General features: G+C 41.7%; 1 long non-coding RNA gene across 1 annotated transcript; it reads left to right on the plus strand.

Moving 5' to 3' along the window:
• Window positions 1–3,433: 3,433 nt before the first annotated feature.
• On the plus strand, window positions 3,434–15,377 carry LOC309396993. The gene is made up of 3 exons (XR_014176187.1): window positions 3,434–4,155; window positions 10,700–11,200; window positions 14,670–15,377. It is a non-coding gene; the product is annotated as an uncharacterized lncRNA (long non-coding RNA).
• The last annotated feature ends 1,079 nt before the right edge of the window (window positions 15,378–16,456 follow it).

The raw sequence follows: 16,456 nt of genomic DNA on the forward strand, positions 1-16,456 counted from the left end.
TCACCGTCTATTTTCCCAGCAGCTTCGTGACTGATTGCTTTTTGAGTTTGGGAAATTCCAAACTTGCAAACTCTGAAAGCCAGAGGTTAAAAGTCAATAAGCAAGGTAGAAAGTGCAACTTATATATATAAGAACAGGAAACATGTGTAATTAGGTCAAAGCTTGGGTTTTGGAATGACAGCCCTCTAACACAAAGCAGATATATTATATTATATTATATTATATTATATTATATTATATTATATTATATTATATTATATTATATTATAATATAATATAATATAATATAATATAATATAATATTATATATATATATATATATATATATATATATATATATATATATATATATATATATATATATATATATATATATATATATATGCTTTGTGTTAGAGGGCTGTCATTCCAAAACCCAAGCTTTGACCTAATTACACATGTTTCCTGTTCTTGAATAATAGCATTACCCCCGTTTTAAGAAACCCTCTGTTGAGAGGTCCTTGGTGCTCTCTGAGGTTGGTTGTTTTCTTGCAAGACATTTCATTACCCAAACTTGACAAGATCAACATTCCAGGTACGTTTGCTGGCATTCCCCAAAAATATAAGATCTCCACCAATCCACCCTCAACTTTCAGGAAAACGATAGAAAATTGTAAGCAACACGCTAATAGCTTTGAATTGCCTGTATGTAGTGCAGCGATGGCGAATCTTTTTTGGTTCGCGGGCCATAAGTGGGAGGAGCGCAGGGGGGTCATGCATGGGTGTGCTGCACCCATAATGCAATGCGTGACACACACACCACAATGCGTATGCGTGCATGACAGGCACGACATCCCATTTTTTGCATGCCTTTTTCACCCTCCCCAGGTTCCAGAGGCTTTATAGGAGCCTGGGGAGGGTGAAAATAGCCTTCCCCGCCCCTCCGGAGTGCAAAAAACAGCCCCTACAGGCAAACCAGAAGTTCGGGAATGGACCTGCGGTTTGCTTGTATTTAGTCCTCAGGAGGCTTCTCTGAAGGCTCCGGAGGACTAAAAACAGCCCTACGAGCAAACTGGAAGTGACTGCTGGTTTGTCTGTTGGGTCGTTTTTCATCCTCCGGAGGCTTCCCTGAAGACTCCGGAGGGCTTAAACCAGCCCTACAAGCAAACCGGAAGTCAGTTCCTGAACTTCCAGTTTGCCCTTAGTGCCGTTTTTGTGCACTCCGGAGCCTTCAGGGAAGCTCCTGAAGCCTCTGGAGGGCCTTGGGGAGCGGTGGAGGCTGTTTTCGCCCTCCCCAGGCTCCTATAAAGCCTCTGGAGCCTAGGGAGGGTGAAAAATGGCTTTAAAAAAGGCTCAACTCAGCTGGCCAGGGGGTGCATGCGCACTGGCCAGCTGATAGGGCAACGCCCCGAATGCCCTGACAAATGGCTCCACGTGCCACCTGTGGCATGGGTGCCACAGGTTCGCCATCCCAGATATAGTGTTTACATTTGAAAGCTAAAGTACTCATTAGAATTGCTGTGACCTTCATCTTTTTTTTCCTAATAATAAACTAAATTGAAAAGGAGATTTATTCCTTGGCAGCCTGTTTTCCGACACCCACAAATATAAACCCAGAGACTGCAATCCCCACAAACCATGAAGGATGTGGACATTTGTATGAGAAAGGAGGGGAAATATGCGGCTTTGCAAAGCATAAAGTATCTGGTCTGATGTTATGATAGCAAAACAAACCTTAGAGAAGATTTAAAGCGTAAATAGTCAGCACCAGAAGCACATTCGAGCAATGCCAGATGGATGCAGTTGAGCAATCAGTACAAAGCTTCATGCTTTTACAATTGAATTTGAAGAAAAACATAAAATTTTATTACTGCTGTAATCCGGTTAGGAATCCTTGCTTTATTCTAGTGGGCTGTTTATTCCAGAATTTTCTAACTAAAAGCAACCAATGAAAACCCTCCAGAAAACCTACTGGGGTGGCACGACAATCTCTCTATATTAAACTGCCTTGGAACAAGGAAAAGTCACTTAGCAAATTGCAGCAAATTGTTTTAACAGACCTCTGCCCTCGGTTAATCTTAAAGACCAACAATGAAAAGACTCTCTCTTTCTTTAGGCACAAAAGAATAGAACATAATGCTTTATTTTTTCATTTCAAATGAAAGTTGCCATGTCTGAGCTGCAAAAATCTAGACCACCACTAGATGGCAACCAAGTAAAATAGGAAGTTCTTTCTTTGCTGCCATCTAGTGACAATGTGGGGTTCTGCAATCCAGATATGGTGTCCCGTGGTTATAAATCTGCCAGCATTTTTCCTAATAGTCTCAAATTATGCTTGACAGTTTCCTTAATAGGTTGACCAATCTGGCAAAAACCACTGCTGCAATACAATTCAGTATTTGAGTTTGGGCCAAATTACATAAAATCAGTTCATGCCAATTAATCTTGCAACCACCGAGTTCCAAAAGGTAAATTACATTTAGATATCGGTTATAAATGGGATTTGTTTTAGAAGCATGCTCCTTTATTGAGCTACCAAATGTTCTACATATGTCCATCCAGGATCACAGCATTCCACATGCAATATCCCAAATAGTGCATTCATTGCCCACTTCTAAATTTCACGCAAATGCATTATTTCAAGCTGTAGATGATATTGTGAAATTCAGCCCAGCCCTAAAATAATAAAATAATAAAATAATAAAATAATAATAAAATAATAAAATAATAAAATAATAAAATAATAAAATAATAAAATAATAAAATAATAAAATAATAAAATAATAAAATAATAAAATAATAAAATAATAAAATAATAAAATAATAAAATAATAAAATAATAAAATAATAAAATAATAAAATAATAAAATAATAAAAGAATAAAAGAATAAAAGAATAAAATAATAAAATAATAAAATAATAAAATAATAAAAAAATAAAAAAATAAAAAAATAAAAAAATAAAAAAATAAAAAATAATAAAATAATAAAATAATAAAATAATAAAATAATAAAATAATATAAAATAAAAAGTAAAGTAAAGTAAAATAAAATAATAAAAGAAAAGAAAACAAAACAAAACAAAACAAAAAAATGATGATGATGATGATGATGATAATAATAATAATAATAATAATAATAATAATAATAATAATAATAATAATAATAATAATAATAATAATCGGGTAACACACCAGACATCACACTGGTTGAGAAAAATAAGGTTACAATCATAGACATCCCAATACCAGGTGATAGCAGGGTAGACGAGAAGGAACATGAAAAAATCACGAAATATCAGGACCTAAAAATTGAAATTCAACGATTATGGCACAAACCAGCAGTGGTAATTCCAGTGGTAATCGGCACACTGGGTGCTATTCCAAAAGCACTGGAATTACATTTAAAACAGTTAAAACTGCTTTGTGCCTAGGATGGGACTGGAAGAAGCTTGGCTCTTATTTTTCAGGTGGTTAGAAACAGTCAAAAGAAACCATTTGCTGCATTCATCCCACCAGCAGAAATTGTCCTTCTGCAGTTATTCATTGACTAACTTCCCGTTTCAGCCCACTTCTTTTCTTAGTCCCGGCTGGACTGCCAAACTGCACTGCGTCAGAAAAAAAAGTAATCACAGAGACCTTCCTAAGCAGAAGGAGATAACAGCCTGCTGATAGAAAAGATGGAAAAGCTGAGCCGAGCAGCTGGGCTGCATATATCACTGAAAGAGGAGAACGAAGGACCAGGAAGGCTTGCCGATTCAGCCAAAGGGGAGCCATCCAGTGAGTCAGACAACTCAGCAAAATTATTCAGAAAGATTCTGTGACCAAACACAGAAATAAAACTGCTGCATTTGAAGAGGTAAGAGAAGACTAGAAGGACAAGATGAGCAAAGCACAATACAAGAATATGGAAGAAGATGCATCTGAAGTCCAGAATCCACCCCCCTATGTAGAAAATCAACCGGCATATTTCGGTCACGATTTCTTGGGGGAGCCCCAGTATCAACCTCCTTATGATCCAAGATACAACCATGGTTTGCTTATTCAACCAACGCAGACCATGAACTTCATCCCGTCTCCAACCCACCAAGGAGCCTGATTACATGGCCTACTCCATCTTCACCATGCTTTGCTGTTGCTTACCTCTGGGAACTGCTGCCCTGATTTATTCCATACAGGTAAGCCCCTGTGAGCATAAACCACAGGATGTCATAAGAGGGAGGGGAGGCAGACACAGAATATTATAAAAAAGCGAGGTGGGCTTGGGTTCACAGCTCACATAAAGAGAGGACTATTTTATTTCTTTGTTTAATCAAATGGTCTTTTTATCATGTGGCAGGGTCAGCATGGAAGGAACCAAGACATTATAAGTTGCAAATATATTAATATGATTAAAAGAAAGGATCTAGAATTGATGTGACATGTAGGGAAGGGAACTGTAAAGACCACAAAAGGCCATCAAGAAGTAATACTACTACACAGAGTGGGAGATCATAAATCAAAGCTGCATGGCTAACTACACGTTCTTCTCCACTGCTGAGTTTAATTGTTCGCAAGCCTCAAGTCAATCAAAAACTATCCAGTTAGCAGCATGAAGTTGGCTATCCTCATTTTTTATCCTGCATTTGTTCAGACTGATCTTGGATGGTGTTGGAATAAAGGAGAAATTATTGCTTCAACATAGGGACATGAGAATTAGCATAAGAGCTATCTAATGGTCTAGTGGTTAAGGCAGGGGTGTCCAAACTTGGGAACTTTAAGACTTGTGGAGTTGAAGTCCACAAGTCTTAAAGTTCCCAAGTTTGGACACCCCTGGGTTAAGGCAAAAGGCTAGAAACAGGAAGATGGTGAGTTCTAGTCCTGTTTTAGGCATAAAAGCTGGCTGGGTGAGCCAGTCAGGCTCTCTTAGCCAATTCCACCTCACAGGGTTGTTGTTGAGAATAGGAGGAGGGAGGAGTATTAGACCCTGCACTTGCGGGAATAGGCTGAGAAGGGGGGGGAGGAGGGGGGGAGGACCTTGAGTTATTTATAAAAATTTAAAAACATCTTGTCTCAGTCATTTATGGAGATTCTCAGCCATCCAGGTCATGGTTGTCCCAAAGGTGCTTTTTCAAAAAGCCACTGGACTTTGTTTTTCCTTGAAGATGTTTCGCTTCTCATCCAAGAAGCTTCTTCAGTTCTGACTGAAGAACTTGGAATGTGCATGATCCGAAGACATGAAACGTCTTCAAGGGAAAGACAAAGTCCAGCTGCCTCCGTCTCAGTCATGAGTTGAGGAATAGCTAATATCATGAGAGCATGACAGCGAAGGGAAGATGCTGGGGCATGTTTGTATTATGAGAAGATTCAGGTGCAGGGAGTTTGTGCTTAAGCAATTTCTGCAGAGAAAACCCACTCTGCTAATCTACTGCAGCAAAGGGAGGCCATGCTGATGTTGAACTTTGGAAGTATCTTGTCCCACTTTGGCTGCGATAGCATCATTTACTGGAACGAGAACAAATGAGCCAAACAGTCTCATTTGTGGGAAATCAAATATATCGCGCAACTCTGGTGAATCCTGCCAAGGGGAAAAAGCTTTGCGTGCTTTATTTTTATTTGGGGAATCAAGGAATCCTTGTTCCTCTAGCATGATTGCATACCAGCAGGGACAAGTGACTACTTCATACAGATAGGCCTTGATTGTCAACTACAATTAGGACTGGAATTTCTGCTAAGAAGCAACTCACACCCAAAATTTATGACCTTTATAACCCTAACCCAGTGTTGGCAAACCTTTTCAGCACCATGCCCAAACCGGAAGGCGCACGCAGGTGTGTGCATGTGTGCTTGCCGGAGCATCAGAAACCTGAAAACCAGCTGGCCGGCGCATGCATGTCTGTGTTTTTTTTCTGCTGTTTTGGGGGGCATTTTCAGGCCGTTTTGGGGCCATTTTCAGCCCAAGAAATGACCCCCAAAATAGCCTGGTTTTTTGGCCATTTTTCGGGCCGTTTTCAGGCCATTTTGGGGCCATTTGCCAGCACTCTGACATCAGCAAAGACCAGCATGTGTGCAAGAAACCAGAAGAGCATCTGGCAACAGTGTGCATACCCGCAGAGAGGGCTCTACATGCCACCTCTGGCATGCCCTAGGTTCACCATCACAGCCCTAACCCATTTGTACTGACAGGCTGGAGATGCTCTTTCCTGCCCTCAAAAGTATTTCTTCACTAATATGTCCCTTATTTTTCTTTATTCTCAGACCCAAGAAGCCAACCGCACTGGAAATGCAGAATCTGCTCGACGAAGTTCAAAGCTGGCGCGCAATTTGTCCCATGCAGCACTTGGAGTGGGGCTGGGGGCCCTAACTATATATATCATCTTTGTCATATTCCTATACACTCGAAAGAGTCTCTGAGCTGATAGACAGTCCCTATACTATGACCCCATAATTCTAAAATACTAGAATATAGGAAAAGTTCTAAGGCAGTTCAAGCAAAATTCAAAGTGCACTTCTAGTAAGTATGCAGAAAGAGCTCTCTTGACAAGAGTATTAATGGGTTTGGTATGACTTTCTTCCAGAATGTGCTTAAACCTCTCAAACTACATTTGTGATTTCTCACCCTGTTTCCCTGAAAATAAGCCCTCCCTGAAACTATTGCAACACAGCAGCAGCCATGAGCTGACCACGCTCGCGGCCTCCTGCACCTCAGAAATAATAAGATTTCCCCGAAAATAAGGCCAAGTGCTTATTTGGGGGGGGGGATAAGACCCTGTCTTATTTTTGGGGAAACACGGTAGTAGCCAACTCTGCCCTGCTTACCACTAAAAGAGACTATTTGTAGATCCGAATTGAAATGAGGGGTCCTTGATGCTAAGTTTGCTTCTTTTCTTGCAGACGTTTCATTATCCAACTAGGTAACATCGTCAGTGCACTGGTAATGAAACGTCTGCAAGAAACAGTCAAGCTCAGAATACACCAAGGACCCCTGCCCTGCTTAGCTTTTTCAAGATCAGCTAAGAAATCAAGAGGCTGTCCTATTGTAGAAAGCCTCCAGTTAGCCATAGACTAGGCCAGTCCTTCTCAACTCAATAAGTTTAAGATGTGTGGACTCCAAAATATAAACCAAGTTTCTGGACTTTTGACAATCATAGCAAATTCATCTTTCCTAGTTAAAAATGTGGTTCAAATTTTGTTATTTTATTACTCCCAATGGGAAGGTTTCAACAGCTACATTTGAAAAGGCTATCCTATAGTTTTATTCTTGCAACAGAGGGGTCAATGCCTGGAATGATCTACCTGACTCCGCTGTTACATCCTCAAACCCCCACAGCTTCAACCTTAAACTACCATGGGCCTCACCCCATTCCTAAGAGGTCCGTAAAAGGGGCGTGCATAAGTGTACCAGCGTGCCTAACGTCCCTGTCCTACTGTCCCCCTTTATTTGTATTTATTTCTTTCATTCATCTCCATGTTTATATTTATCCCTGCTATCTTGTACATGTTTGACAAACTAATAAATACAAATACCAATACTATGGGCCAATCACTTTCTCTCAGCTCTAGGAAAGAGGCAGTATCCAATCACTTCTGAAAAACCTTGTCAAGGAAATTGCAGGCAGTCTCCAAAAAGCAGACATAATCAAACAGAAGAAAATACATATAAATGGCAAAATAGACAGTGCAAAACTTAATTAGAAAAAAAAAAGACAATTTCTGCTAACTGGAAGACTTTTTGCATGAAACAAGGAAAAAAGAACTTAGGACTTGTAGTTCTGAGGATAAGAAAAAAAAATAGATTTAGGTAGTCCTCAACTTACAATAGATCATTTGGTGACCGTTCAAAAGTTACGACGACACTGAAAAATGTGGTTTATGTTTTGACCCTAACAGCGTCCCCATAATCATGTGATCAAAATTCAGGCACTTGGCCACTGACTCATATTTATGACGGCTGCAGTGTTCCGGGATCACGTGATTCCCCCCCCCCCTTTTTTAAACAAGTTTTATTGATTTTACAATTTTTTCCAAGGAAAAAGGGTTAAAAGGCATTTTGACAGCTACATCGTGCGGGGGAGAGCAATCCCCCCAAGTCTCACAATTTTTACAAACAAGGGTAGAAAAACATCAACATTTGAATAGATATTAGCAGTTTTGAGTTTAACACTAAATCATCAGTATATTTCAATCATTTTGTTTAGTATCACTTCCGTAAAGGTACATTGTAACAACAATTGCAATAATGTTTCAAATCACTTTTGTGATTTGAGTCTTCTAGTTGTTGCATCCCCCCCCCCCCCGTCTGTTGGCAGAGCCTCAGCCCCTCCCTCCCTCATCTTTTGTGTAGCATCCCCCATTTCATCTAGGAGAGCATTGTGTTTTTTGGTGAAAGCCTCCGCCTCCACAACTGTATTAATTCTGATTCTGCTGCCCTCCCAGAAAATCAGCATGCCTTCTGGTAATAGCCACCTGAACCAGACCCCTTTGTTATATAATTTTTTTGCTAAAGAGGAGTATTTCTTCCTCTTATCTCTTACTTTCTTGGGGATCTGTTTAAGAATGGTTATTTCCTTATCTTTATATTTTAGTGGTCCTCCCCTTTGAGCTCCTAAAACCTCATCTCTTGTGGCCTTTCTAAGAAATTTAACATGAACTTCCCTTGGAACATTGTGTGTTCTTGCATAGGCTGAGTTAATCCTATAGATCAAATCAATGTCCCACCAAAGCTGTTGTTTATCTCTATTAATATATTCTGCTAGTATTGTGGTCATAATCTCCTTAAGATCTTCATTCTCAACTTCTGGCAGATTTTGGAACCTAAGGAAAAAAGACATCCTTTCAAATTCCATTTTTATCATGTGATTTTCAAATTCTACATTCCCTCTTTGAATGGTCTTCACCTCGTCCCTCATCCCAACCGCACCCTCCTCCAGTACACCTATTCTCTGTTCATTCCGTGTGGCTTGTTGTTTCGTTTCTCTGAACTGGTCATTTAAGTCTTGCAGTTGTTTTTTATTTCATCCTGTCCCTTTAAAATAGATTGAAGCATCTGGTGGGTAGACAAATTCCTTGCACTCTCTTTAGGGGCTTTAGGTTGCAGAAATGACCCCAGTTGTGACTGCTGGGCAATCGGACTTGACGTAGATGATGTCGGGGCCGATGAAGCTTTGCCAGGCAGTAATTTTTTTGGACCCATCATGAAGCTCAGAAATAGTTATTAATCTGTACAAAGAAATGGCATCTGCAGGGAAGCACAGCCGGTAGAGATCACAAGGCCGGCAAATCCAAGAGAGAATAAATCTTCTAGCGCTGGGCTAAATCAAATAAGTAAATCAAAATATTCCAAATCCAAGGGGAAAACATATTTAGACAGGCTCCTGGAGATCTCTGGGGTGGAAACTAGTTCACAGCCATAAAATCTTCCAAGGGAGGAGTTTCATTCATAAAGACAAAGTAGAAAGAGGAAGTTGGCATCTTGGCTCAGCCTTTATAGGTGGTCAGGGAACAACAAAACCAAAGTTCCCCTAGATAGTTTAGACAAGAGTCAGTTCAACCATTCTTTCTCTCGCAATTGTGGTCAGAAAATTTTTCTTCCCATTGTTTAAGGGAAGTGAGAGTAAGCTTTTAACTCTCTCTCTCTCCTATGAGAGGGAGAGATTTTGCAAGTGCCGCTTTTCTGAAGGGGGTGGAAATTCCCCCCCCTCCAATCTTAACTCTTCCAAAGGTTGAAACAAAGTCCTGAGAAAAACTGCAATTCAATCAATTGAGTAAAACAATAAAAGACTTGGGGAGACCTCCCACCTCACTGCACTTCAGCTGCGTCTTTCAAATTGCTCGTTTCCTTCCAGGCTCCGTTCGGCGAAGGCGCGCAGTGTCCGCACACCCCCTACGCTTTCTGGCTCCTGGGGCAAAGCTGGAGACCCCCCGTGGCCACCGCCATTCCAGGAGGTCCCAGCAAGCCGTCCCTATGGCAGGGTGCCCCTCCAAGGCACCCTGTGCTCCCCCTAGACTTAAGGGGAGCCCACCGAAAAGATGAACGGCAGACGCACGCGTCCGTCGCCTTCAGCTACCGGAAGTTCTCTCCACGTGATCCCCTTTTGTGATCTTCTCACAAGCAAAGTCAAGGGGGAAGCCAGATTCACTGAGCAACTGGGTTACTGACATCAACTGCAGTGATTCACTTAACAACTGTGGCAAGAAAAATCGTAAAATGGGGCAAAACTCTCTAAACCAATGTCTCACTTCACAAGTGAAATGTTGGTCTCAATTGCAGTCGTAAATTGAGGACTAGCTGGGTGTGTGCATGGGTGTGGAGAGAAAGGGGGGAGAAAAAGAGAGAGAGAGAGAAAGAAAGAAAAAGAGAAAGAGAGAGAGAGAGAGAAGGAAAAAGAGAGAGAGAGAAAGAGGGGGGAAGAAAAAGAGAGAGAGAGAGAAAAAGAGGGGGGAAGAAAAAGAGAGAGAGAGAGAAAGAGAGAAAGAAAAAGAAAGAGAGAGATAGAGAGAAAGAGAAAAAGAAAAAAGAGAGAGAAAGAGGTGATAGTAGGGAAGGGATTTACCGAGCACATTTGCACATGTAACAAGGGGGAGTAAAAGTTATCTCAGAGGTGTCTGTTTCTGAGAAATGTGTTCTGATGCTCAAAAGGTTTGCCACATCCTGGAGTAATTGCAATTATTTTATGCCTTACTTCTGATTTCACCCACTTACTTCCTCGGCTGTGGTGTCCGCTCACCTCCCCTTGTCTGAAGTCAGAGCAACAAATGAATTATTAAACAAAGAGGTGGAACGAAACAGCGAGCAGTGCAAGGTGCTTAGTTGCTGTTGGAAGAGGAGGCAAGCAACTGGCAAAGAAGAGCCCTTGGAGAGAAAAGACCGATTGCAGAGCGCTAAGAAGAGCAGAAACAGCCTTTTCAGAACAGTCACGGATGGAGAGAAAGGAGACGGCTCACACAATGAACAATGCAAGTTACGAAAAGGTCACAGGCAACGTGGCGAATGCCCAGGAGCTACCACCCCCTTATTCTGATCCACTGCAGCCTCCGATTCAACCATCTGCCCCCAATAATGTTCAACCTCCTCCTATGCCAAGCCATCTTTATTTTGTCCCGGCTGCCCAAGACCCGAAAGAAGAACCAATTCTTCAACCTGTTCAAGTCACCAAGGCACCTGACTACCTGGCCTACTCCATCTTCACTATGATCTGCTGTTGTCTACCCTTGGGTGTGGCTGCCTTAGTTTGCTCTATACTGGTAAGTTCGATAAGGGTAGGGTTCAGCGGATAAGTGGGTTTGGAGAAAGGATCTTGCTCAGATTCCAGATTTCGCTCAGATTTTGGTAAATCGGGACGGAATGATCTGAGCTTCGCCTTTTTGCGTGAGTTCGAGCATTAACGTAAATGGGGAGGGGGGGGAATTGAAGAGTTACAGGGTAAGAAACCAAAGGAGGAGGAAGCAGGATACAGATAGTAAATTGGTCTCGTAGTTAAGGCACCAGACTACAAAATGGGAGACAGTGAATTCTAGCCTGCCTTAGGAAGGAAAGCTGGTTGCGTGAATTTGGCCTACTCACTCTCTCTCTCTCTCTCAGCCCAATTCATCTCACGGGGGAGGTTGCTGTGGGACAAATTACAGGAGGAAGGAGCATAAAGTATTTGTAACGTTGAGTTACTCATTAAAAAATAATAGAGATGGGATGAAAATAAATAAATTTGAATTGTGTCTGAAAAGGATGTGGATTTGAATGTTGCCAAAGACAAGTTGGCTATAAATATACATATACATATACATTTACATATACATATACATATACATATACATATACATATACATATACATATACATATACATATACATATACATATACATATACATATACAAACACAAACACAAACACAAACATAAACATAAACATAAATAATATAAATATAAATAATGTAAATGCAAATATAAATATATAGTATTCCACCCTTTTTATGCCAGTCTGTGACATAATAAAGATTTGTTTGCCAAAGACCTCTTGACTCTAAGGTTCAAGTCCATCAGTTTCCCGATATAGGAGAAGGAAGAAGAGAAGCTCGGGATAATTCTGAAGCAAGTCAGTTTATTGTTTTCACAAGTCTCTCTTTGCCTCACCCAAGATCAGGATTTTTATGGGCTCTGCTATTGGAGTTTTATCTCCACTTCCACTCCCTTCTCAGATATTCGAAAGTCTTGTAAGATTGTGCAATCTTGCCCATGTTTTATGACTAGTTTAGTCCCACAAATGCTTTTATAGAAACTGCATTGGCTTTTGGCTCCTTCCAAAAAGGAGTCCTGATGAGACTGGCTGGGAAAAGGGATTTGACTCCCAGAGTTAGCTTTTAGATTTTGGAAAGTATTTATTTATCAAATCTTAATAGCCACTCAGTTCACCAACGGTGACTGGGTGGGATTCAATTTTGTTTACTACCGGTTCTGTGAGCATAGCTTGGTGGGTATGGCTTGGTGAGTGTGGCAGGGGAAGGATACTGTAAAATCCCCATTCCCTCCCGATCAGCTGGGACTCGGGAGGCAGAGAATAGATGAGGGCAGGGCCAGTCAGAGGTGGTATTTACCGGTTCTCCCAACTACTCAAACTTTCAGCGACCGGTTCTCCAGAACTGCTTAGAACCTGCTGAATACCACCTCTGGTGTGCAGCATTCTGTGTCAGGACAGGATGCAGTTGTTTATAACGGCTCACCAGTTAAAAACATCAACCTTTGAATGGTGTGTGGTTCCTCTCCTTTAACATCTGCATTCGATTTTGTTCTCCTTTTTCCTAGAATAACTTTCTTGAAAAGGGACTTTGACTTTCGGTTACACAGACATAGATGGCGAGCAATTTCTCTGTCAATCATGAGTATTTTCACGCAGAATGAAGAGACAACCGTGTTCAGGCAAGGGGAAAAAAATAGAGGCAATTATTAGGCTGTGCTTTGTAGACGAGGAACATGTGTATTCTCCTTTTACAATTAGCTCCATTTCTGGGTTTGCATCATACACAGGAGAGGGCCAAGTTCACACAACCTTTTAAGTTGCACTAAAGAAAGAAAGAAAAATGTATGCAACAAAATTAGGTGAGTTGTAGTCCTGCTTTAGGCACAAAGCCTTCTAAAAAGAAGGCAAGGAGCCAGTTTGATCTAGACCATTGGTTCTCAACCGTCCCAATGCCACAACTCTTTAATACAGTTCCTCATGTTGTGGTGACCCCCAACCATAAAATTGGTGTCTCGGTTCCTAATACCATCAAAAATATGTGTTTTCTGATAGTCTTAGGCGACCCCTCTGAAAGGGCCATTCGACCCCCAAAGGGATCCCGACCCACAGGTTGAGAACCACTGATCTAGACAATAGTTAAAGCATTAAACTAGAAAGCAGGTCACCGTGAGTTCTAGTCCCACCTTTGCCCTGAAAGCCAGCTAAGTTTACTTTGGGACAATCACAATCTCTAAACTCAACTCACTTCACAGGGTTGTTGTTGTGGGAGAAATAGGAGGAGGAAAGTGTGTTGGATATGTTCACCACCTTGAGTTACAATTAGAGTAACAGGGACTTTGGAAAGACCTTGGAGGTCTTCGAGTGCAGCCCCCTGCTTAGGCATGAAAACCTATACCATTTCAGTCCCTGGCATTGTATTTTTATTCTCTTGTTCTTGTGCTCGTTGTTGTTCCAATAAATAAATATTCCAATAAATAAAAAAAATAAGAAAGAAAGAAAGAAAGAAAGAAAGAAAGAAAGAAAGAAAGAAAGAAAGGAGGTAGGACGTAAAATGAGGCAGGACATAAAGTGAGGCAGGACACAAAAGAAGGCTATACAAGATTGCTTGTAGATGAGTAGAAGAACAAGGAAATGGAAAATGCCAAACCTCAAGTTCACACCTGCCTCAAGTTCAGACATAGGATTCAAGCTTAGAGTTAACCACAAACATACTGCTGGAAACTTAGATGTTTTTTGCAAGACCCTTGTGAGCTCAATCCACGAGAGGGTGGGCAAGATATTTAGCTTCTTTAGCATAGCAACAGGGGGCTATGAATCATGTAACCAATGAATGCGGACATGTTACATTTCCTTGTTTTACTGCTTTTGGAGAATATATAAGCACTTGCTTCTCTGTAAGGGGGTGTTCAGATGTTGCTTCAGGTGGCATGCGGAACCCCCCTCTGCGGACACATGAGCCTTCACCCGGCTCAGCTCTACCATGCATTTTTGGGTCTCTGCTACACATGCGGGAGTTCTGTGTGCATGTGCAGGGGTCTGTTTTTGCCCTCCCGGAGGCTTGAGAAAAGCCTCCGGAGCCTGGGGAGATTGAAAAACAGGCCTACCGGAAGTACCGGAAGTCCCAAAACGGGCCAGTTTCCAGGCTCCGGGGGGCCTCTGAAGCCCGGGGGAGGCCATTTTCCTCTTCCCAGAGGCTTGAGGAAAGCCTCCGGAGCTGTGGTACAGGAGGCCCAGTAGGCCGCGTGGAGGGATCGTGCATGGTGCATGCGCAGGGGGCGGGCATATTGCACTGTGGGTGTGGGCACACGCGCGCCTGATTTCGGCACACAAGGAGAAAAGGGTTAGCCATCACTGGTATAGGACATATAGCAAGTTCTATACACTACTCTAGAACCGTCCACGTCTTCATATCATGAATGTTCTCCAGAAGGTCAATTTTATATGCATTGCAACTCTTGCATTTTCTTTTTCTCCCTTCTTCAGACCCGAGAAGCCAACTACACAGAAAACAGACCCTCTGCACAACGCAACTCAAGAATGGCACGGATTTTTGCCCATTCAGCCCTCTTCGTGGGCCTCGCCTTCATCACCTTATACATCGTCTATTTTTTATTTACTTCTGGACTCCTCCAATGAACACCTCTCCGTTTCTAAATGACCCAAAGAGGACATGATACATCATTTTTTTAAAAAAAATGACACCCACAGGCAAGTGATGAATCGTACACTTTGGGATGTGAGAAAGAATTCAGAAATCGCTATGTTTTCCGCTCCATTCCTGTTCGCTCAATTTACCTTCCTTTATGAATTTAAATAGGCTGTACTCTTCCAGAAGGAAATGACTCACATTTTTGGGGTGGGGTGGGGTGCGGGTGGCCTCCTGAACCCACAGCTTCCACTGTGGTTAGAAAAAGCCTTTGCACAGATTTGACTTGTGCACCAATTGGACACATGTCAGGATCGAGACGCTGTTCTCGTGACAACTTTACTCCTCTCCTGGATGGATTACTGTGAAGTTCAATCCATGGAGTTGCCTTTAAACAACATTCAGAAGCTGCAACTGACCCCCAAAATGCTGCAGTGCAGGCAGTTTGTGGCATTTCATGATATCCTCATGTTCTGTGAGCTGCAGGAGGCTTCCAGATGCAATCCGAGATGCTGGCTATTATCTAGAAAGCTCTGCATTGAGCCAAGATACCATGTTTCCCCGAAAATAAGACAGGGTCTTATTTTCTTTTGACCCTTGAAATAAGCACTTGACCTTATTTTCGGGGAGGGCTTATTATTTTTGAGGTGCAGGAGGTGGCGAGCATGGTCACCTCATGGCTGCTGCTGTGTTGCAATATTTTCAGGGAGGGCTTATTTTCGGGGGAGGGGTTATTTTAGTGCATGCACTCAAAAGCCCGATTGGGCTTATTATCAGGGGAGGTCTTATTTTCGGGGAAACAGGGTAGTTGCAAGGTAGCTCTTAGCACTTAGACCTAGCTACTGCTTCATAGTGCTTCACAGCACTTCTCTGAATGGTTTACAATGTTAGTATATTGCCCCCAACAATATGAGTCCTCATTTTACCGATCTCAGAGAAATGGAAGTTTAATTTAGTTTAGTTTAGTTTAGTTTAGTTTAGTTTAGTTTATTGTCATTGCACCTCGTACAACGGAATGAAATGCCATCTTCAGTGTACATTATAACTATAAAAATAAAAACACAAACACACATCCTTCACATGCTATATAATTGAAATTGAAAACTTGATATTGCATTAATAGCGCACTAGACTGTAGTAGTTACTGCCCTGGGATAGAAGCTGTTTTTCAGCCTAGTTGTCCTTGTTTATATTATCCTGTACCGTCTGCCAGATGGTAATAGTTCAAAAAAAAAGGTTGCCCAGGATGAGATGGATCTTTAAGAATGTTTTGAACTTTCTTAAGGCAGCGGGCGCTATAAAGCTCTTCCAAAGAGGGGAAAGAGCAAGCAATGATCCTCTGGGCAATGACATTGACCCTCTGGAGCGCTGTCCTATCTGCTACTGTGCAATTGGCAAACCAAACACAGGTGCAACAAGTTAAAATACTCTCTGTGGTGCAGCGGTAGAAAGTCACCAGCAGTTTTTCATTCACTTGTTTTTTTCCTGAGAAGTCTCGGGTAGTATAATCTCTGCTGGGCCCTTTTGACCAGTTGAGTCAATCTTGAGCTGGTCGGGATCAAACTCCTGGCAGTAGACATCACCTGTGTCTGCTTATTTTAGTCCAGGGGTCCCCAAACCGGGC

The sequence above is a fragment of the Natrix helvetica genome (assembly GCF_964273705.1).
Source record: "Natrix helvetica genome assembly, chromosome: 9".
NCBI classification, from domain to species: Eukaryota; Metazoa; Chordata; class Lepidosauria; order Squamata; family Natricidae; genus Natrix; species Natrix helvetica.